General features: G+C 40.9%; 2 long non-coding RNA genes across 2 annotated transcripts in view; both read right to left on the reverse strand.

Moving 5' to 3' along the window:
- Window positions 1–24,597, reverse strand: part of LOC116061029 — a 104,502-nt gene that overhangs the window by 48,172 nt on the left and 31,733 nt on the right. The gene's annotated exons all lie outside the window — the stretch shown is intronic.
- On the reverse strand, window positions 1,930–15,542 carry LOC118494236. Its single transcript, XR_004896334.1, has 4 exons — window positions 15,532–15,542; window positions 9,665–9,667; window positions 8,035–8,040; window positions 1,930–2,101 (listed from the first exon to the last, which is right to left on the reverse strand). It is a non-coding gene; the product is annotated as an uncharacterized LOC118494236 (long non-coding RNA).

The following is a 24,597-nucleotide window of genomic DNA, read 5'->3' on the forward strand; positions in this document are numbered from 1 at the left end:
ACACAACACAGCAACACAACTACATTTGCTATAAGTCACAACATGTCTTATACCTTGTGAGGTTTATTACAAAGATGACAACTTCATATTAGAAAACCACACAGTCACAAAATGTATCTAAGTGTTTACAGGCAATGTATCACTGCTACAATTCATTATGGTTTGTAACTTAATAAAAATCCCACAAAAACGGTAATGCCCACAAACGTCAGTAGGCACACTGCCCACAAAAGACATCTACTTGCCACACCACAACAAAGAGGGGGGGAGAGAGAGACACACAAAAAGAAATGGGAGGAAAAGAGAGACTGAACGAGAGAAAATATCCAGAAAATCTGTGAAAGTGAGAAAGAAATGGGAAAGAAATCCACTGCAAAGTGTTTTGAGACAGGAATGAAAAGAGGAAGCTGTTAATGTAGTCACGGTCCCATCAGAGGGGGAGGGAATGCATGTGCATCCGACTTTCTATATGTGGATGTGAGTGTGTTGTGAAATTAGGGTGTTGTAATCATTTGTATATCACATTTGTGGACACTTGGGTTGGACAATGTCCTAGTGTACACTTGATGGTATGTGTGGAAATTGTGAGGGATGGGTTTCACTTCACATTCCACATGAGGGGAATTCCCCTCCGTCTTAACATAGAGATTTTTTTTCTATAGAGCTGCTGTGGAGAGGAGAGGGTGGGGAGATGGCTGAATAGTGTTATGGATGGAGCTTCTGACTAACTTTGCTAATAGATGAGACCAAGTCACACACTGAGTTTACACATGGGGATCTCTGGGCTTGTCAGACAGTGGATTAACAGAGAGGCAGTGAATGGATTGTGTCCGTGCAGCATATGTCTGTTTGAAATGAAAACGTGCATTGAAGAAATATGGGTCAGATATGCCACAGAGACACCAGATCAACTCACAACATATTAAGATGGGAGGCCAACTATTTAGCCCCTGTGCTGACAGTCTGCGACAACTCAGATCTGCCCTTCCACACAGCAGAGCAACACAAGATGATAGATGGCAAAACGGAAGCGAAGAGAAGCTACTGTATCGCCGCTGCCAGTGCAGCCTTTTCACAATCCTGCCAAAATGAATAGCTCCCTTTATCGTTAGTGAAATTCCACTGGCAAGTCTCTATTTAGCTGGAGGGCTATTCTTTTGCAGACCGGAGTGGGCAAACAAAAAAGACAGGACACAAGCAGAGAGGTAGCTCACTGTTAGAGGGAACTGAGCAAACAGTTAAGTGCCTCAATGGGGAAGCAGTCATATGATGTCCTTCGGCTGAAAATAAAACTAACTATTATTACAATTTAAATGATCTAAACAGAGGGGGAGAAAATAGAAATATGTGAGTGAGAATAAATTTCTCAGTATTCATGCTGTGCTTGTTTTTTTAGGACAGGAATCTGACAGGTGGTTAACCAGCATCAGGTTTTCAACACCAATATGAATACGCCAGGTGGTATTTAAAGTACATAGAATTGTTCGGGAGTGACTCACCTGCAACTATTCTGCCTGAAGATATGAGAAATGTTCATTACTTTAGCCAAGGAGGTTATATTTTTGGTTCTGTTTGTTTGCTTAGCAGCAGGATTAGGGATGTCAGTCGTCTGGACTCACAGCTCGCTGCTCTGAAGCCTGGCACCACATAGCCAGCGTACGGTAACGTCTTCCATGAGTTCACCTGGAACTCCCAGACAGCAAGGATGTTTAGTTGGTCTGTTTCTCTCTGCCGTTGTTATTTTTTCACATAGAACCATTCTGGTTCATAACTTAACTGAAGTTATAGAATATACTGGATGAAACAAGCACTAACGTTAGCTAATGTCAGCTATCAAAGCTAACGTTAGGCTGTGACAGACAACATCAGCCAGCGGCTGACTGTGGTTAAGCCGTTGTGTACGGCAAAGGAGATGAGGCGCTTTGTTTTTCTGTGCTGGTGGACGTTCTTCTTCTTCTCCAGCAATTAATGGTAGACTAGAACACTTGTAGACATATAATGTCCCATCAGGTCCAGAAGAATTGCATCCCCCGGTACCTACGGTACTGTAGAAAAACGAGTACTGTCACGTTTTCAAAATTTTGGTACCAAAGTACTGGGTCTCATGGCATACCTAAGCAGGATTACGGAAACACTACTGGCTTATTTTTTGACTACACTTGGTTGAAGAGTGTAGCATGGTCCAAGGAAGAACCCATTACATTTTGGAGTGGATCTAAATTCTAGACAAATTATTTTTTACTTTCATTAACATTGCGAGATAGGGCATTCGGCACATAAAAACCTGTCAACCAATAATGAAGAGTATTATTAAGTCTGTGAAAACAATTACCTTTTAAGGACAACTTGTGTTATAAACTGGGGGTATGAAGTTTGAAAGAAGAAGGCATTTAACAGGCAGAGGCTGTCTTATGAAAGATACTACCGAGTTGCATTATGATAAATGTAGAATCCAGTGTTTTTAAAGCTGACTCATGCTAAGAACTAAATGTCAGGATATGCTGCTTCATTTTTCTTGGCTCTGCCTTGCATCCCCCCAACTTTCTAGATACCCAATAATAAATTGTTGGAGTACCCCTTTAAATTATACAATTTGTGTCATTAATGCCACAAACCTACCCATATTTATTTTTAGAAAACACCTTGAGGTACACCCTACATCTATGATGCATTAGCCTTGTAGAATATAAGTGAATATACAGTTGTCTCGTGTGTTTTCTGTACAGTTAGTACAGTATGAGACTTTGCTGCCCCTGTGTAATAATAATAATAACAATAAATTGTATTTGTATTGCACTTTACATTACAGCAATCTCAAAGTGCTACAGAGCATATAATAATGCAATTAAAAATCAAATTCAATAATTAAAATTAAAAAAAGATCAAGGTCAATAAATAGTTAAAAGGAAAACCTATAAAATACATGATGCTGATGGATGTCCTGTGTCAAATTGGATTTCAGTAGATGTCGGTGTGGCATGTGATCACATGTCTGTGCTATATTTGCACCGACTAGATAGCTATCTTATATACTGTACTGTACTTGTACAGTACATGAGGCTTCTCTAAACCCTGGGCATTGCCTTGTACTGAACTGTAGCAAGGGTCATCTTTCATGATAGCTTGTGTCAAATGACTTGCTTGTTTCTTTGCACTGTACAGGACTTTCTGAGCTAGACTCAAACCTGTAAAAATATCAGAGCAACAAACACACCATCATATAAAGGTGTGTTATATTGACATTGCCATCTAAAGCATTGCTAATGCATCTACAGCAGAGTCATGGCAGATCAAGTTGTAGATTAGCAACTTCCTATTTCCTGTTAAAGCGACCACATGTGCTACGAGTAAACAGTACAAGGTTGTGAGGTTGCAAAGTCTAAAGCACAAAGAAATTGGGTCAAGATACAGTGAGGAAAATAAGTATTTGAACACCCTGCTATTTTGCAAGTTCTCCCACTTAGAAATCATGGAGGGGTCTGAAATTGTCATCGTAGGTGCATGTCCACTGTGAGAGACAATCTAAAAAAAAAAAAATCCAGAAATCACAATGTATGATTTTTTAACTATTTATTTGTATGATACAGCTGCAAATAAGTATTTGAACACCTGTCTATCAGCTAGAATTCTGACCCTCAAAGACCTGTTAGTCTGCCTTTAAAATGTCCACCTCCACTCCATTTATTATCCTAAATTAGATGCACCTGTTTGAGGTCGTTAGCTGCATAAAGACACCTGTCCACCCCATACAATCAGTAAGAATCCAACTACTAACATGGCCAAGACCAAAGAGCTGTCCAAAGACACTAGAGACAAAATTGTACACCTCCACAAGGCTGGAAAGGGCTACGGGGAAATTGCCAAGCAGCTTGGTGAAAAAAGGTCCACTGTTGGAGCAATCATTAGAAAATGGAAGAAGCTAAACATGACTGTCAATCTCCCTCGGACTGGGGCTCCATGCAAGATCTCACCTCGTGGGGTCTCAATGATCCTAAGAAAGGTGAGAAATCAGCCCAGAACTACACGGGAGGAGCTGGTCAATGACCTGAAAAGAGCTGGGACCACCGTTTCCAAGGTTACTGTTGGTAATACACTAAGACGTCATGGTTTGAAATCATGCATGGCACGGAAGGTTCCCCTGCTTAAACCAGCACATGTCAAGGCCCGTCTTAAGTTCGCCAATGACCATTTGGATGATCCAGAGGAGTCATGGGAGAAAGTCATGTGGTCAGATGAGACCAAAATAGAACTTTTTGGTCATAATTCCACTAACCGTGTTTGGAGGAAGAAGAATGATGAGTACCATCCCAAGAACACCATCCCTACTGTGAAGCATGGGGGTGGTAGCATCATGCTTTGGGGGTGTTTTTCTGCACATGGGACAGGGCGACTGCACTGTATTAGGAGAGGATGACCGGGGCCATGTATTGCGAGATTTTGGGGAACAACCTCCTTCCCTCAGTTAGAGCATTGAAGATGGGTCGAGGCTGGGTCTTCCAACATGACAATGACCTGAAGCACACAGCCAGGATAACCAAGGAGTGGCTCTGTAAGAAGCATATCAAGGTTCTGGCGTGGCCTAGCCAGTCTCCAGACCTAAACCCAATAGAGAATCTTTGGAGGGAGCTCAAACTCCGTGTTTCTCAGCGACAGCCCAGAAACCTGACTGATCTAGAGAAGATCTGTGTGGAGGAGTGGGCCAAAATTCCTCCTGCAGTGTGTGCAAACCTGGTGAAAAACTACAGGAAACGTTTGACCTCTGTAATTGCGAACAAAGGCTACTGTACCAAATATTAACATTGATTTTCTCAGGTGTTCAAATACTTATTTGCAGCTGTATCATACAAATAAATAGTTAAAAAAATGATACATTGTGATTTCTGGATTTTTTTTTTTTTTTTAGATTGTCTCTCACAGTGGACATGCACCTACGATGACAATTTCAGACCCCTCCATGATTTCTAAGTGGGAGAACTTGCAAAATAGCAGGGTGTTCAAATACTTATTTTCCTCACTGTAAATATTGCATAGCAAAGTGCAAGGTTGAATCTGAGGCAATGTAGATGACAACTCTGGGAATAAATGAAAAGGTACAATTTTCCATAGTGAAAAGGCAGTGAAGCTGTTTATAGATAATGGAATATTGATCCATTGTTTAGTTAAGAAAACATGCAAGATAATGTACTCTGCCAAATGAAAAAAGGTAGCACGGCAATTAGAGCTAAGGTAGATACGAAACTACAACTCAATGAGATCCAGTTCAGCTAAGAGGTTTATCAAAGACGCAGGAAGTTTTTGTGGATCTAGTGCTGTCGAAATGCATTTCAAGTTGTCATTTGACCTAAAGGTACGAAGCCATAAATAAGCCTCTAAACAATAATATCTAATTATCTAATAGCTCTATCCAAAAAGAAAAAAAGAAGACTTTGATAAGATTCTTTAAAGGCCGAGTCTCGTGCTTACCCAGACTAATTGAGTGATTCCTATCTGACTAAGACTGCCCTCTAAGTCCCAACATCACCACCACATCTTTATATCTTTAAACATGGACTGTAAAACATGCTTTGTAAATAAAGTTCATGGTGGTTTAACAACTTGACTGCAAGTTCTTGGAATGTCACTGAAGTACTTCAGAGGCTGAGAAACAGACTATTTGCCCTACTATTTTCCAATCCAACAATGAAGACAGTCATTAGTTGGAACAGATCAAAAGGCGGCAAAGGCATCACAGCTATAAGCCTTATGGCAACTTACATTTCCAAAGCAGTGACTTTGATGCACGCTGCAAGTGCACGCTGCAAGAGAGGGTTGTTTTGTAGGTCATGCTTCCAAGTACATGCTTCCTCCAAGTGTCTAAAAAATGACACCGATATGATCTCACAAGAAAAATACCAAGAGTGGACTTAGTCAAAAACAGAAGCAGAAAATGTCTTCCCACTTCAGAGGACATTCAACTGAAAATATCTTGAGGGTATATTCTGTCAGTGGGCCCCGAGTTCACAACTACACCCCCTCTCCGTTGGCAAATGTAAGGCTTTGAACAGCAGGCTGGGAGGGGTGTAGGGAATTTGCTGAGCTGTCAGGACTATGAATGATGGTGGATGGAAAAGAACAGATCCTGCATCGCTGTTCTGCCTTCAGGGGAAAGATCTTCTGACGATGCAAACCAAGCCATGCAAGGCTTAACATGGCAAGTCATAAAGAGCTCTAGCTCTGGGGGTGCAAAGTGTCATCTTAACATACAAAGGTGCTAATTATACCTACAATTTCCGCAAAAGACATCATCGACCATAAGATTGGCAGTTTTAGACGCACCGGATGCCTCCAGAAATACGTTCTCTCAAACAATGCTTTAAATGTTTTAAAGTGGAATAGTCTTGAGAAGTCAAAGCAGTTAGAAGTTAGAAGGGAAGAATCTGCTGCAATGGTTTTAAATTTAAGTTTAAAGTTGAAATATGATTATCTAGGTTGGGTGGAAGGACCTCAAAGTGTTGCCAACTCTTTTCCAATGAAAGTAGCTAGCACCAGCTCCAAAAGTCACTAATAGCTATATGACGCCATATGCTCATTTTCATTTGTGATGTCATCAAGGCAATAATTTGCATAAAGCTTAGTGGTTTTGTCAGCAAGATAGAAAGAAATAGAAATCTTTGGCCAAATAATCACAAACACATTACAGGAATTTATATTAAATTATTACTATTTGAAGTAAAAAAAGAAATTCTACAAAGGAAGGGAGAAACATCGATAAATAATTCTCAAAGAAGGCTGGCTTGCCCAGGGCCAGGCCAGCTCAGCGACATCTTTCTCCCGTCGCGTCCCGCTGTCTCTCGTACCTACACCGGGCCCCGCACCCTGTCCCCCCTTCCCCCTCCCCTTCTACCTGCCTGCGCAGTGCTGCTGTACATGAGGAGAGAGCAGAGAGGGGAGGGGATGCTCCTCAGTCACAGAACAGACGAGAGAGGTGACTGTTTTGGCAGCCACAAGAGAGAAATACCTTGCATGCTCGCTGGACAATACTGAATACAGATTTGTCGCTAGTCGCTTTTGTGAAAAAAAAAGTCGCGACAAATCGCTAAGTTGGCAACACTGGGACCTCATGTAATTTCAGCAAAAATGTCAGCCAAGATTCCACTCATCTACTTTACATCAGCACATTGCATCGTGGATATTTTTGTGGCTCGTCTCTGGGAAAGGGGCTCGAAACCAATCTGTAGTGGCTTGGCATAAAGCAGACCTCTGTCAATGGCTTTGCAGAGTTCACATGAAAACAGGGCTCCCTAGTGGCACATCATTTCCCAATCCTACTCATCACCACCTTCACACCATCTCCTCCTTCCATTGCACTTTTAACCTTGACCCATCTCACTTAGTCAAAATAAGTAGTAAATTAAATCTAACATCCAAAGCCCATTTTGAACTTCTCTGGAAGAAGACAGAACACGGACAACCCGCACAAATCAATGGCCCAAAGAGAAAATTCTATCAAACGATTACAGCAATTAATGAGTATCACTGCCAGCAGCCTGAGGGATCAAAAACCTGTCACGCAACAGAGCGTGAGCAAGACAACAAGAGGAAAGTAGTCAACTGAGTGGTGTGCAATCTGTGTGTGACCCTGAATGAGGGTATTATGTATCATATAAGCTTTACATGATTAACCAATTACTCATCATTAACGTGGAGGATGATCCGATAAGATAAATGGCTTGAAATATGCACCTAGAGGCACAAGTCACATTGGAGCCATTTCAAGGCAGAAAAAGGGGCATTCATTGTTCAACCAAATGCCAATCTAATCTTGCAACTGGAACCTACAAAGGAACAGTAACCTCTCAGGGTCAGGCAAAACACTGAGGAAGTACTGTACACATTCACTGAGGTTCCAGTAAAATTAGGGGGTAGTTTTTGAAAACAAAAGGTGATCGTGCCTTTAAGTGGTGACTCCGACACTGTGGAACACTGTTCCTATAGACATACCATCATCATACTACCTACAGAAGACTTACTTATTCAAACTGGCCTTTGTCCCACCTCGTGCTCGGTCTGTTGTTGCTTATGTTTTATTATTTGTTTCTTTTTATTGTTTTTATGGTACAACAACAATTTTACTCTTGTGAAGCACTTTGGGACCTTGCTCTGTGAAAGGTGCTATACTAAATAACCTTTACTTAATTACTTACTTACCTAGATATTAACCAAGTGGCTTTTTGTGCAAGATTAAAATGTCTTTATATCAGGATGCACTTTCAATGTTGGACCTCATTGCCAAATAAGGCATCATCATTCTAGAACCTCAACATGATGGCCATTGCATGACAACAGTACAAACATGTAAATATTTCCTTTGGGGAATCTCTATTGCCCATCTGGAGTTAATGTAAGTTAGGGACAAAAAAAAAAGTTCCTTTATGCTATTTTAGCTGCTTCATGTAATTCAAAACAAAACATGTTGTGGGTTTGAATGCATTCTTTTACTCCTGAGAAAGCTTGACATGTACCCTTTAACATCAGGAATGAATTATCAAGCCATGTGCACTGAGTGCAACTGTGGATGAAACCATTTATTATGAGGCACACACATACACACACACACACACACACACACACACACACACACACACACACACACACACACACACACACACACACACACACACACACTAAAGTAAACGTCCTTTAGGCCATCTGTGTGTCAATCTATTCAGGTTGAAGAAGAGAGGAAGGGGGGTGGGGGTGGGAGAGGGTGACAGCATGTTCATAGTGTCACTCAAGGGCAGTTGTTCTGTCCCGGTGAAAGACTGGATTCACTATACGGGAGATGACCGAAGAGAGATGATGAGAAGGACAGCAATAAGGAGAGAGATGACGAATATAGAAAGATCCCGAGACTGAAAGACAGAGGGACACAAGGCCTCGTTGATGAGAATCTGCACAGCTGGATGGTTCAAGGGGACAGCAGGGGGGCGGGGAGCGAGAAGGCCATGGCAAACAGGGAGAACACAACGCAACAGGGCTTGTCAAAATGATAATTTACTGTTGGTCAAGTTGCAAATTGCTTTACTCCAGTGCCCTCGACACTGTATTTGCATGAAATATGTGGCGAGAAAGGGACTCGGAGAGTGATGAAAGATCAAGAAAGCTAGAGCTCTAGAAATCCTTATTTGTATATGAGCATGTGATGGAGAGAGAGTGGTGTAAAGACATAGTTTGTACTTAAAGATTTTTTGGGGGTCAACTGACGCAGATAAAATGTATGTAATATGTGTATGTCCTGTGAAATGAAAAACATAAAAACAAAATTCATTATTTTATTAAAACTTCAGAAATACAATTTTAAATTGGGTTTAAAAACAAACAAACAGGTGGGTATACTTTCTCTTACAGAGTCGGGATTTCTATAAACAAGACGAGAACTATAGACGGGAATGTATAGTTACTGTATTTCCATTTAATTTCAAGGGCCATGCCCTGATGCCTTTTACAAAAGAAAAAAGTCTGGGTACCTGCACCAATGACCAGGCATACACTATACTATTGGGTCCCACAGACAATTAGGACATTGGTATATATGTCCTAAATCCAATATATATGAAACATTTTGATCATGTTTCTTCACAACCGTTACGTAAAGCACTGTTGAGACTCTGTTTATCCTCATCACATACTGGCTTAAATTAGTTTAATTTGCCATTTCAGACATGCTGGTAATATTAGCAGCACTGCACTGGTTTGTGTAAGTAAGGAACAGAAGAGTCTTTGTTGCAGTTTTTCCCGACAGGTCTTCCCACACCAGTTGGTTCAGTTCTGTTTCAAATTAGAGCCATTTTAAAATCTGCAATTCCGTGTATGTTTTAGCTTTTTTTTTTCTTCTTCTTTGATATACTAGCAAACTGCTGTGAGACAATAACTGACTAAAAGAAAACGAATAATCCCAAACCCAACATGATGCTAACTGAGAGATTAAGATCTAAGATTCATTATCCCAGTTATGAACTCACAAGAGATACATTAATTGCTGTATCTGCAGACATAGCAACATTGCTAAAAAAATAAAATAAAGGCATCCCATGACCAGGGCAAGAAATACAAGCAGTCAGACAATATAATTGATAGATAGTCAAAGCTATGGAAATAAGATCCAAGTTTGGTACTTCTGACCTATATTCCTGGTCTGCAACTATGTTTATGAACAAACTTTGACTCCATCTTTGCAAACCATAAATATGCTTATAGGCTTCCCTCCACAGAATCCAGTAAGGAAAAGAAAGGAAGAAGCTCAACAGGTGCACGACAACAGCTGGGCCCAACCATAGCTTAAGACATGCAATAATCACCCTGGCCTCAGACCCACAGTTCAGCCCAGAACAGAAGCTATCATCGTGGAGCCTAAATACGATTAGTGTCCACTGGTAATCTAGGGCCTATTCATTCCTGCTTAGAGTAGGTGACACATTTGATTCAGAGGATTAGTCCACCTCTCCTCACAATGCAGGGGAGGGGTAATCAAAGGGCTCACGTTGGGGGAGCAGTGAAAAAAGGAAGGAACTGCGTGGAAGAAGAGGAGGAAATATCAAAGAACCAAAAAGGGGAGCAGGAACCATGAGCCCAACACTCGTCCATAATTAAAGCAGACAGTTCAGTTGTGCAGCCATGTCATTAACATAACCCAGCACACTGCAGGGGCCATGGTGCAGGGAGTTCTTTAGTTAGTGCCTTCAGAACATACGTGATGAGAAGCCACACGACACAAGGAAAGTCTTATGCTTCACATTCCCCCACATGAGTTTAACACTAAAACCTTTGACTGTAATGTTCTAGTTACAGTAACCTTTGATTTAAATATATTACATCATTGCATGCATGTCCTTATGTAAACCATTGGAATTTTGTATGCAGTCTTGCATGTATATATATATATACACACACACGCTGCCACTGTTCAGTCTATATATCAACCCTCATTAAAAAGGTGGTGTTTCATGACACAATAAGAGACAATTAGGAGTTAGTGGTTGAGATCATCCATTCAGGCTGCCACACTAAACACTGTGACTTACCACATGTCACATGTGGCTATGGGTCTGTTATCTATGACTGTGGCCTACAGTATATGCAAACACATTTGCTGCCAAATCTGTACTTCTTCTCTCCTCCTCTTCCTCGCTGCACAAATAAACAATAAAGAAGTCAGAAGTCATCCTAGAGTGTCTGTACCTGGGTTCGGGAATTTCTATGTGCGTGTCTGTTCAGTCTTTCAAATAGCTCATGAACCGCTCATCTGATCTACTTCACGCTTGGCTTCCTGGGAACCCTATGAACCTGGCGGTTTGAATTTGGAGCATTTTGGACATCGTTAGTGGATATTGAATATAAATATAATATAAACTGTGAATAAAAGTGTTTTTTGCATATTAAAGTGCATATTAAGTGCTTAGGAGGGCCTTCTAAGTAAGTTTATTTTGGGGTACTATGGTTCTGGAGAAAGCCACAAGCAGCAATACCACATGCCAGGCAATCAGCCCGTTCACACTGTACTAGTGCTTACAAATGCTAGGGCTAGGAATTTAAACAGTTAACTCCTAATACAATGTGACAACACAGCCCATTCCCCAAAATTATGATATTCTGCAAGACTATTATCTATGATGCATCATGATATGTGTGCAGCTGAAGATAAACATATCTTAAAATAGCAAAGAAATTATAAAAGTAAGAACTAATTACACTATTTGCTTTGATTTACTGCATAATAAAGCAATGTGAGTGTAACAGAGGTTCATAGATAGCAAAAGATGAAACAGCTGAGATGAAACTATTATCAAAAATACACACAGACTGAGCCTGAAAACACACACACAGCTATATCTGCGCCATCATTTAAATGTGAAGCAGATATTAAATAGCTAAATGTTTTTGCCAGAAAAAGTACAGTTAAAGAATGTCTGTCACAAAAGGAGAAAACTGCTTCAGTATCGCATCATGTATTGTGCTTATAGTGTGTTGGTAAAGTATAAGAGAACATATCGCTGCAAACAGCAACATTGAAGATTTGTACCACCCGCAGTGCACACACAAAGACAGACACACTTAGAGTTGCAACAGGTCCATTTTTAAATCTTAGCTATGCAGTCAGATATTTTTAGGGACAGTCCATTGTTGTGTTCTGTATTCGGCTGTGCCCCCCTGCACAGAAACAGACACAAAAGGGGAGGGCAGCAGAAACAAGCAGAGGTGCACGTTATTAACACTTGCAGGACCAGGCAGGTCACAATACAGACACACAGCATGTTCAAAAGTTGTTAGAAATATTGGTAGCAGGTAATTCATTATTTAATAAAATAACTTTAAAATATTCAAAGACAGGAAGAAAAAAACAAGGGAATTTGTGTCTTGCAGGCCTATCTGATAAATGGCCAAACACACACACACACACACACACACACACAAAAAGACTTTGCAAAGCCCTTTGTATCTTTACTGTATGTGTGTTTTCTGGGATCTTATTACTCACAGCTTTCATCTGTATATTTTTACATTTTCTCTGCATGAAAGTGCACAGCGGTGCCATATAACGTAAGTCCTATGAGGTTTCTCTCTGTCAGGTTCTGCATGTGCTAGCTTTGTGATGTGGTCTCAACAGGCACAACACAGAGGCAGAGACTGAATTTAGAGTGTTAACGAGCAAAAACAAGTTTCAAGACTGTCAAAGAGCAAACAGCATGACAGAGCGAGTGAAGTTTGAGTTAGAAAGGATGAGGAAGGGAGAGAGGGGGGCGGCAATAAAGGGAGGGGAAGTAAAAGTGATGAACTGCAACAGAGTGAAGAAGAAAGGTGACAGAGTTAAAGTTAAAGACGGAGAAGAGGGAGAGTGAACATGGAGTTTACGATGAACTACGGCAGTAACTGTCAAAGTTTATGTCTTTTCAGCTGGATTCTCTGCTGTTTAAGCCCTGCCTATCCTGCCATTGCTACGTCTGGACCTGCTGTAGCCACTGGACTGATCTCCGTCTGTCAGGCTAATGACATTTACCCCGTTAGCTTAGTGTAGAATAAATACTGATAACAGGGGGGGATACAGCTAGCCTGTTTCTCTCTGTCCAAAGGTAGAGAAATCTGCCTACAAGCACCTGTTAAGCTTGTGTTAATTAGTGAGCTTTAGCGGTGCTGGTGATTTTTGTTATCTTTGAGCAGAGACAGGCTAAGCTGTTTTCCGGGATACAGTCTTCATGCTAAGCTCAGTTTCCAGTTCCATACTAAACAGACAGATATCACAGTGCATATCTTCTATCATGTCTACACAAATGGAGTAATCTACAGGATATTCTGTTAAAGGGTAACTACCATTTTTTTCAACCTGGACCCTATTTTTCCTATGTGTTTGTGTGTCTGTGACTGATAGGAACATCAATCTTTGAAATTGGTCCAGTATTAAGCATGAACGCTCTAACCGGCAGCCACAGACCAGGCTGCAATATAACCCTATGGGGCAAATGTTCAGCATCAATTTGGTCCACTACAAGTGCTGTGTTTGCCACTTAAAGGCTCAGATTATTATTCTAAGTGTCTGACAACATTATGGAAAGGATCCCTACAGAGATAGGCATTTTTAAAACCTCTTTGAGACCTTTCTGTTTAACCAGAAACAGCTCTGAGGTCGCTAGCTCTAAACCCACCACACTCCATTTAAAAAAGCAATACTTTTAGCGTGTATAGAGCCAACATATTTTCACATGTAAATCTGTAAAATATGTGTTTATTTCAACCAAAACCAGAGTTGTGATGGTTGGAAACCATTAACTATTAACTATTAACTTAGATTGTAGCTTGTTTCGCCGATGCCGACTGCAGCGTTCTCGCTTAATACTGGACCAATGTCAAAGATTGTTGTTCCAGGTTGAAAAAACAGTAGTTACTCTTTAAGCTGCAGAGCTGATTCCTAAGCAATTTGCATTATCATGTCATTTTGAATGAGGTTTTCTTATTTCTTCAGTAGCAGACACACCCTTATTTGTGTGCGTGGCTCCAGCTTTACCCAGCTATGTACAGTACAGTGTGTGTAATGTTCAGTACATTATGTACTTAAACAAGATATAGAACAGTCGCAGGCTCAGTAATCTTTTCTCTCTCTCTCTCTCTCTCTCTCTCTCTCTCAGACTCAGGACATAGATAAGAAAGGCGTCTACCTTGCTGCCTATAGGTCTGTGAACTGGTATGTGAGAGTGCATTGTCCCCGCTTTAGAGGCGACACCGGCAGATCTATACCAAAAACACAGGGACATCTTCATTAAGTGCGGCCACAAGCACAGGTCTGTGTTAGAGCTGACTGCACATCAGATGGTGTTACAGCCTGCTGTGGCCTTTTAGTGTCTAAATGTTGTTAAGGAGGTGGCAGGAGGTCATTTTTTTAAGGATGATAAAAGTGACAGAATCCTGTTTGCTCACATAAAATCAGTAAAAGGCTCTCTTTGACAACACTGTGGGTATTTTAAAGAGAAGGCCGTCTTTGCAGAGGCCGAGCACAGGAAGAAAACGTCATTCTGAGACATTTCCAGACACTTAAAGGAATGGTTCAACATTTTGGGGAATAGACTTAATTAGTTTCTTTTCCGAGAGACTTTAGCTAGAAATCGTAGTACAGAAACGGTACTGTCTGGAACCAAACTGGACCGTCTATTATTTTAAAAGCTGGGACCTGGACCCATGCAGAACCAAGAAATGTCGGACACAGACCTGATCGGCACTGATTTCACAGCAGATTGCTATTAACAAGTTAAAGTTAATTTACAAGTTGTCAAAAAGCAAACTTTGTGTCTCACCTAATGTAGCCTAGCATTAGTAGCCTTCTCCTGTGCCGTGTGATGTTTGTCTTTTTTGACTTTATGACGCTCTAGTGTAAGGTAATTTAGAAACAGTGTCTCCATTAGATAGTTTGTCCAACAGAGAGCACTGACAGGTTTTTAACTGTTAAATATGACTATGAGTATATATCTTGGTCACAATCATTTAAGACGAAGTTCATTCTGGCTGCAAAGATATCCCTTCTTAAAGCAATTTCAAGTGATGGGGAATTTGATTTGATTTATTGGAATCTCCATTAGTTGGGGCCATAGTCACAGCTATTCTTCCTGGACTCCGCCAAATCAATTCAGATTTATAATTTTGCTAATATATTCCTTGATAAAATACTTCCTGAAATATATCATAATTCTTCCCATTATAAGCTATTTTATTCAAGCAAAGTTCTTGTTTGGCTGCTACTATTTAAGCCCAGTTCAGACCAAAGATTCGCGACAAGACGAGTTGAAACTTGAAACTACTTGCAATGTGGGTGCATGTTGAGCCTCTGTTAACTGTTTGTAACAGAAATGAAATGGATTATGGGTCATTTTATTCTATAGTGTGTAGCTGACTTGACCAAGCTGACTTCTCTATTGGCTGTTGAAGCAGGTGACGTCTCTTACGTTCTAAAACCAGCCTCTGGAGACTTGACCAGCTGAGTCGCAGCGACACCGTCAGCTGGTTAATAACTCTGTAGTTAATACACATCAGTATTAGTTTTCTCTTTTCCAGTGGCTATAGCTGCTGAAAGACATTTTAAAGCTTGATGAATGCACAGCAGCCACATTTTCCCAGCTGATCTGGACTAACTTTGACTTTGTTATACGTAAGTTCAGGCCAATTCCCAGCTTCCTCCTCTTCGGTTTCCTCGCCAGATACACACAACAGAAGAGTAGAAATCTGGCGGGGGATCAGAGCGGCGCTTGACAGGCAGCAGGTACTGGCAAGCCTCGCATTTTGACTGATTGCTCTGCCAACTCCTCTGATTGTGTACATGTGCCGCTGTTGCTTTTTCAAAACCAGAGCCACAACAGCGCTGTTGGCCGCAGCACGGATACGGTACTGAGCATGGTGAAAAGGTAGTAACAGCAGCTAACCAACAATATCCTGTGGAGATGCAACACTCACTACTATACACCTGTATTCTTTAGGTCTTCATCAGAGCCAAAACTGAAATTAAAACATGTACTACTACTGTGGATCTTTCCCTTTACAGATAATGTGATGCCATAACACAATGCATAATTGATGGCTCAACATATGAGCTACTATGTTTTGGCTGGATAAGGTATCTCGAACAGGGCAACACTCTGTGTGTGTAACTGTATGCTTGCCCTTTGTGCTTAGAGAACTGGAGATGTGACAGTTATATGATCTAATGTGATCAAATCTGTGATAAAGTGGAAAGACGTTCTGTGAACCCAGCTCAGTTGGCATGCGTGATGGCATATCCATAGGTTGTGATACATAGCTGATCTAATGTACTGTAGATGGATTTGAGAATGTTAAATAATGATATAGTTGCCATCTGAAGAACGTTAAAGCGAGTCAGGCCTGTAATGTCTTCCAAAGGATGTTAAAATTCAGCCTGTTATTCAAAGACATGAGACAACAACACACAACAGCCCAGGGGGACATTCTGTGGTACAGTAATTGGCATAAATACATTAAAGCTAAAATAAAAATTCACAAAACAGCTAACAGACTTCTAACTGCCTGATGCAAGAGCTTCCACTGCAGTGTAAAATGTCTTTGCAAACTGCCAGTTTGTTTTATTTTAACCATTCAATCTGACATTTTCTTCATGTTAGCCTTTTTTTGTTTGGAAGAGGGATTCTTTTTGGTTTCTTTTGCCCTACGAAAATCAGTAGAGAGTGACATAGTTTTATGATGCGATAGCTGTTGCTAGAAGTAGAAAAAAGTTTCTGGACGAATGAACAAATATGCAGATTTAAGAGCTGTTATTTCTGTAAGGCAGCTTAAGACAACCGGCACAGCTGTGTTGATCTCATCCACACCTGTCTCCACTTTGTGGTCACCGTTATTCATGGATATAGCTAGGTAGCTAGCAAGCTATGTAGGGAGATGAATTAAAGCCATAGTGCGTAGATTTCTGTCGCCCTCATGAGGAAGTAATGACACCACCACTGTTGTTGAATCCACATGACACGAGCCTTCCGTAATCACGCACACACCCCCACCCCACCTCCACACAGTTGCTAGTAGCCAAGAAGGACAGGGAGGATTAAAAAAAACATGATGGACTCTTTGGAAGAGGTAATTATCTTCACTTGAGTTTCTGCGTGCGAAAGTGGCCGGATGACAATTTCTAAACACAGCCATGCTGAGAAATATAGAGTGATTTGTGAAGCTGATAGTCTTAATTAGCTTTGTAGCAACTCATTTGGCAATGGCTTGAATGTAACAGACGTTCATTATTATAAAAAAAAGTTACGCACTAAAGCTTTTATTCCGACTTGTCAATTGTGTCTCTATCTTGGGGGGAACAGCCATCAATAGGCACAACACCAGACCGGCAGACTTTACCAGGAGACAACAGAAACCAGGAACACTTCACTGCAACAAAGGATGTGCTTTGACAGAAAACTGTCCAAAGCCAATCGCACGCTTTGTCATTCCCTCGCAGCCTAAATAGGTTTGATGCCTTTGTGAAACGCTAAATTAATGCACAGCCATAAAAAGCCATGTGTATCACCAGGAATGAGTCCCCATAGAAAATATGGTAATCATAGACTCTGTGGGTTTTTTGGTCTACATTTTGACACCTGGGGGATTCATTCAGATTATTTTTAAAATGCAGATGAGTTTACCCAGACTGTACTGTAAGTGTTTACAGGTGCCGGCACAGCAACATTCTTCAGTGACATAACACATAAAAGTATTATCTATTCAACATGACAGTGAGAGCTGGCGAGCTGTGAGGGAGCCGGCTTTGCTGCGAAACACGCAAGACAACACATCCTTTCTGCACATCTGTTTCCCTACTTCAGAGGAGCCACCAAACTGAGAATCTGAACCAGACCAAACACAATGGACAACCAAATGGAGGGATGAAGGAGGCGAGCTGGGAGGGGGTTGAAGTTGGCGCCGCAGCCAAACTCACTACATCACTGGACTAATGTGCAGCAGGCTTGTCATCGGAGCATCTCACACATGCACAAAAACACTGCTGAATGCAGTCATGAGCAGCTCCGTACACATTAAATTTTATGTACATGAACCCACATTAAAGCAGACCAAAATGGACCCTTGTGTGGACAGAACTTGGAAGAACTTAGCATTACACCACGTCAGTGCAGTGAATCAATTAAATGGAGTTTGATAATCAGCATGTGTAAACCACACATACATGATGCATTGGAGAGAAGAGTAGAGAAGCAAATGAGAGTAGAGGGTCATGCAGAGGTAGAGGGAAGGCTGTTGAGTCGAAAGCAATCCTATAATCGACTACGGTTTGAGCCCCAGGACAGACAACATCTGTAGAATAAATTTCTTTCCTTTTTTTCTTTTCTTTCCTTTTTTTTCTTACAAAAAGAAAGGCAGAGCAGGGATGAGCTCTGGAAGAAATAGAGACACAGTTAGAGTGAGGTGGCCCAATGCAAAGTGATGCACATGTACACATAAATACAAAACAAAACTTGTGCAAGGCTTTATGATCTCAAAATATTAAAAGGTCTTTACTTAATGTTTGCCTCTTAAAAGGCAAAATGATGTATAGCCCTGAAAAATAGTACGGCTGTGGAATTTCCTAGTGGCCTTTTTAGAAAAAGATAAAGTGAAATGAAAACTTCTGAAATAAGTTTTGGAACATTTGGCACACTTTCTATGATATTCGTCTTCTACAATAACGATGAAGCACTGAACTCAAAATACCTGGGGTTTCTGACACTGCAGAGGCAATTGGAAGATGCTTAAATTATACTTTATTGGGTAGTAGGATGACTCATTTGTTGACTCATGTTGGGCTGCCTTTTTTTCTCCTCTTGTGTCTTATGTTAATTTTTCATTCATTTATCCACAGGGCTAAGGAGTACCTTAGCTTAAATTGTTATACTATGGTGTCATATTTGTATTATTACCTAAAATTTGCAAGCATATGTCTCTGATGTGCAGGCGCATGTAATATGTAATATTAAACTCTTAGTAGTGAGCTATAAAGGGATTTAAAATGGGGGCCTACACAATCAACCATCTCTGAAGAAAACAAAGAGTAATGTGAGTCACAAAGGTTGGTTAAACACTGCTGGACAGTATATCAGGTGGTGACAATAAGAAGACAAAGTGGAAGTAAAAGAGTGAGAAAATGACAGACAGGAGGACCCATTAGCAAAACCTTCCTGGGACAGGTTGTGAGTGGCCAGATTGCCAGCCCCTCTCTCCACGTACACAAACACTCCCTGGGGTCAACATGTGGGGTGGCAGACGCGGAGCGAAGGGGCCCAGGGTGCTGCAGGAGCCTGTAGTTGATTTAGGATTTTTGAACGTGGGCCAAAATTCCTGAAGGAACACAGTGAATGTGGGGGTGCAGTATAAAAACCCAGACCAGAACTGGAGTATGAAAAAAGAAGGAGAGAGGGGGAAAAAAAGGTGAATATGGACTTGTGTGTGTTTGTGTGTGTGTGTGTGTGTGTGTGTGTGTGTGTGTGTGTGTGTGTGTCATGCTGGTGTTGCTATGGTGAAACGAGATTCTGGAAATGGAGGAACGGGAGAATTCCAAATGGGAACTTTCGGGGTGCAGGGAAAAACAGATATCCTGTGTGTGTGTGTGTGTGTGTGTGTGTGTGTGTGTGTGTGTGTGTGTGTGTGTGTGTGTGTGTGTGTGTGTGTGTGTGTGTGTGTGTGTGTGTGTGTGTTAGCATAGAGGCATAAAAGGATATTGAAAGGAGTATTATTGAGGTAGAGCACAAGATCAAAGAAAGGGGTTAGAGGGGAGATCAGAGTCAAGGATGGAACTGTGAGAGCGAAGCATGCAGGAAAAGAGACTGAAAAGACAGAAGATGCAAAAAATAGAAGAAAAACAAGGTCATAAAACGGGTTACAGTGCTGTTTAAGAGGGCTGGGTGTCAGCTGAGGATTTAGCCTCTTCAAGTTCTGAATGTGCAGGCTTCTGGAGAAGAGATGCACGCCATTGGGAAAGCAGACATGTACACTACAGTGCCTCACAATGCCTAAGGGACCAGTCTTAGAGTTGTTGCACACTCAAAGATGCTTAAAATGAAATGAAAAAAATCACTGAGCATCCAGGTTGTTATTTCATACAAATTTTCTGAATCAGATTTCTTAGAGAAGGCTGTTACTGCTTTTCATTCATGTTTTACAAATTGACGTGGTACAATCTATTTAATACTTATTAGCAACTTGACTAACTGCACGGCAAACAATTTGTTTGAGAACCTACGAAACTCCTCTTCCTGAGAATGAAGAGTCACCCACCACAGGGTTAAGACTCTTTTCATTTCTCTTGCTGTTGCTCAGCGACCAGAAAACTTACTTCTGAAAAAAGATTCACCAGGCAGTTTCCTCTAAACTCTCAGCAGCAATAGAAGCTGAATTTTAAAGACATGCAACATGAAAAAATGTCTTTAAAACCTACATCGCACTACCGGATCCACTGCACTGATTTGATTTGTGACTATCTTTAATAAATCACACATGATGCACAATGTTTTTGTTTATAGTCTTTCAAATGATGTTAGGGATGGGCAATGTATCAATTCAAATCGATATCTTGATATGAGACTAGATATCGTCTGAGATTTTGGATATTGTAATATGACAAAAGTGTTGTCTTTTCATGGATTTACAGGCAATTACAGTAAAGTGATGTAATTTTCGGAACTTTCCAGACTGTTCTATTATTTGCCTGTACCCACTTAGCCATTATATCCACATAACTGATGATAATTTATCACAAATCTCATTGTGGAAACATTTTGTGAAAGCACCAAGTGTCAACCCTACAATATCGCCGCAATATCGATAGTGAGGTATTTGATAAAAAAATATTGTGATATTTGATTTTCTCTATATTGCCCAAGCTCTATTTGAAGGGTACATTTTGCATTGATGATATGGCTTTGTGATTTGGGGCAGTGTAAAAAAAAAAAAAAAAAAAAACTTACAGCCTTCTCAACTTACAGCCTTCTACAAGACTGATGGGGATCACAGCCTTCACAGCTTCAAAAAACATTGACAGCTGATGCTGTAGCTACATTACATGCTACTGTCAAAAAATCCCATTATGCACGACAAGTTCGACAACCATTACCTACTACTATACTAATAGGCATTTAACTAGATATTCTTCTTTTATGTCAGCTTGTTAGTGAGCTAACGAAAGCGGCTGCAACCTACACTCACTGTCTTTATGTAAGAATGTGATACACAATGAAGAAGATATCTCGAGCCGCAGGTCAATATGCAGCATCAATATGCCCAATACCCAAGTGGATCCAAGTGCACTGACAATCAGCTCTAATCATCAGGAGAAAAATGTGTTTTTAGAGGTGAGACAAAGAGCGTGAACTTTAAAGTGCAGGAAAAATCACGCCTCGTTCTTTTCAACTGCTGCTGCTTGTTAATACCTCATGCTGCTGACAGTGTTAGTGTTCTCTCTCTCTATTTGAATCTGTTCATAATCCTCGGGTCAGGATCAGTTCTCTCTTTTTTTTTTTAATGAACTGATGCATGTTTGTGTAGGTTTCCCATGGGGCTGTTTCTGTCAATAGTCATGGTGAGGGTTTCACACTGTGCTACAGTCACCTACATTTGGAAAGAAACCAAACAGGCTAGGTGAGTCTGTTTCCCACTGAGCCCCCACCCCCTTTTTTTCTCTCTTCCTCTTTATCAGCAACTTCTATTTATAGCTCCTTTGCTGCAGCGGTGCAGCTTAGTACAGTATGTTCCATAAAACACAGGCCTCTCCTGACCACATCCCCAGGCATGCCGCTGCAGCCGTCTCCAACTGCTGTATGCATGAGCGTATGGAGAGTGCTGGAATTATCCAGACAGGAGGAGTGGCACACAATGACACACACACACACACACAATCAAAGATACAGGGACACACAGACAGTGATAAACAGGGACACATTCAGAGACACCACACAAGGACGCAGACACATTTAGGGATACAAACAGACAAGGACACACATATAAAGTTAAATATAGCAAGGGATTTATACTCGGATGAAAAGAGACAAAGAAGATCATTTACAAAGAATGTATGTATTAATGGGGAAATCACAGTATTCCAATGAATGTGATGATTTTCTGAGCCTTTTATAATAGTAAACAAGCCAAACAAGAAATGTGAAGATGAAAATTTACTGTATGATGGACCTTTTTTTTTAATTTTGGACATTTTATAGACTAAACAATTAGTTGCTTAATCGAGGTGATAATAAGCAGATTTTTTTATAATAAAAAAATCATAGAATAAAAAATAGTTGTAGACTGTAAACAATGGCTGATGAGTCGAAAGTCTTGGCCCAGATATCTGCTGGCTACACCGGAACCCCAGAAAAATTGGCCGTTGCCCCCACCCCCCAAGGCAACACTGTCATCAGACCTATAGCCGATGGTTAACGAGGTTGGTTGCAGGCTGCAGCCACACTTTTGTCCAAAGCAGCTCAATTTTCTTTGCCAGACATACACAGGAGGAGCCAGGAATCAAACCACCTTCCAACCCTACTGACTGTAGGCCTGTGTATTTTGTTTAAGATATTAAAAAATGGGTTTTATTTTCAGGGCTCACAGCCGTTAACAGAAAATATCTCTATACCCCAGTGAAATCCCTGTGAGCTCTCAAAGTCAAGAGCTCTTCACACTACTTTTGATTTGTCTCTAGATAATATCAAAACTAGTCTTTCCTCTGTTCTTTAGCTTAAAGACATTTAACTGGAATGCATAACGTTCAACAATGCAAAATAACTTTAAAATATTCAAAGACAGGAAGAAAAAAACAAGGGAATTTGTGTCTTGCAGGCCTATCTGATAAACGGCCAAACACACACACACACGCACACGCACACAGGTGTGTCAAACCACACTGGCACAATTTCAGTTAAACTAACCTTGACAGACTTGGCTGAGGTTCCACTCACAATGTGCTTTGCCAAAAGGCACGTGTGGAATGAGTCCTCTCCAGTCATTTGGGACTAATATGTATGATAATCTAAGTCATACATCTGGCCTCAGTACTGGCTTCTGTATAGCTCTGATATTATAAATGAGATCACTCATGCTGTCAAACTTAATGTTCAGCCAACCATAAAGTTGAATAAATAAAAGGTGTGAATCTAAAACTTTATTACATGATCTATAACAGTCCACCAGACCTCTGCCCACAGTGGTGGAGGGAAAATTAATTCCTAATATGGTTCTAACTATAGTGACGGCACGTTGAAACCGGCCTGATATCTTACAGGATTGCATCTTTAATTAGAAGGTGCAGTACACGGTTCACTGATCTGGAACTCATCCAAATACAGTACAAAATGTGGGCTGATGCATTCCTGTTCCCATCCCCTCTGTACCTGCTGGAATGAGAAAAAAAAAAAAAAACATGCATTCAAATATACTATACATGTTTGTGCACACACTCACCTGTATGGATGGGGAGGTGGGTTTTGTGTGAGTATATATCTAAAACAAAGTTTAATAAACCCACAATTCAATAGTGTGCCTATAAAGAGACTGAATCCCCCCTCTTCCTCATGCCTGCGTAAAACTCAAACCAGATTGCACTAAGTATCATAGTGGAAGAGTTCAGACCACGTGGAGAGCTAACTGTCCACTGTACGTAGCAGGACAGCGTTCCTAACCTCAGGCGTTTTTATACTCTCGTCTCTTATTTGGAATCCTCCAAAGTTCACTTCACATGTGTGGCAAAGGAGTAGGTGGACTGGAATATTTGTGGCGCGACAACAAAAGAGCTGGAATGCCCTTCTCTAAACTGGTTAATGCTGCCCACCACTCTCAGGCCGTTTCTGCCCTCTTTTCCCTCTCGTCGCTCTCTGTTGTTTCTCTTCTTTGTGTTTATTTTCTATTTCTCTCTGGCTTGTGTCTTTGCCCCTCTAGGAATAGCAGTCTGGTCTTGATTATGGAAAAGTTTGCAGTATCCAGAGCTTTGTAACCTTGTTTACAGCAATTATGGACATAATAAAAACATGCTGACTACAGATATAATGGCTTTTGTTTTGAGTCTCAGAGAGGTGCCAATGACCACAGAGAGAACCTTTCCTCGGCTAAAGGGAGCTTTGAAATTAACACCAAGTCTTTACATCCCCGCCACTGGGCTGAGATTATCAAGATAGTGCACACACTATCAGATCTACTGATAGTGTGTTTATCTACTCAACGCAGACACAAACACGCTACTATATGCAGTCATGTATCAAACTACATGAGCCAGCATGTCCTTACATGCATTCCCTCAGAGCGTCAGAGCAACAAAATGTCTCACTTTCTCTCCCACCAACACATAGGTACAGCACTACTTATCCACACTGATATGTTACTCATTCAAGTTTTAAACCAGCAGACGCTCAGCTTTTCTGTCCTCAGCTAGAGGTAAAAGACCCTGTGAGGTCATAAGCCAAAATCATACTGTACGCATGTGCAAGTGTGTGAGGGTCCGCATTCATTTTTGGCATCAGATGGTATACGCGTACCCCCATTTTTTTTTGTGGCTGCGCGAACATGTCAGCACAGCCAGTCCGCTACAAGTGGTAG

The sequence above is a fragment of the Sander lucioperca genome, chromosome 22 (assembly GCF_008315115.2).
Source record: "Sander lucioperca isolate FBNREF2018 chromosome 22, SLUC_FBN_1.2, whole genome shotgun sequence".
Lineage (NCBI taxonomy): Eukaryota > Metazoa > Chordata > Actinopteri > Perciformes > Percidae > Sander > Sander lucioperca.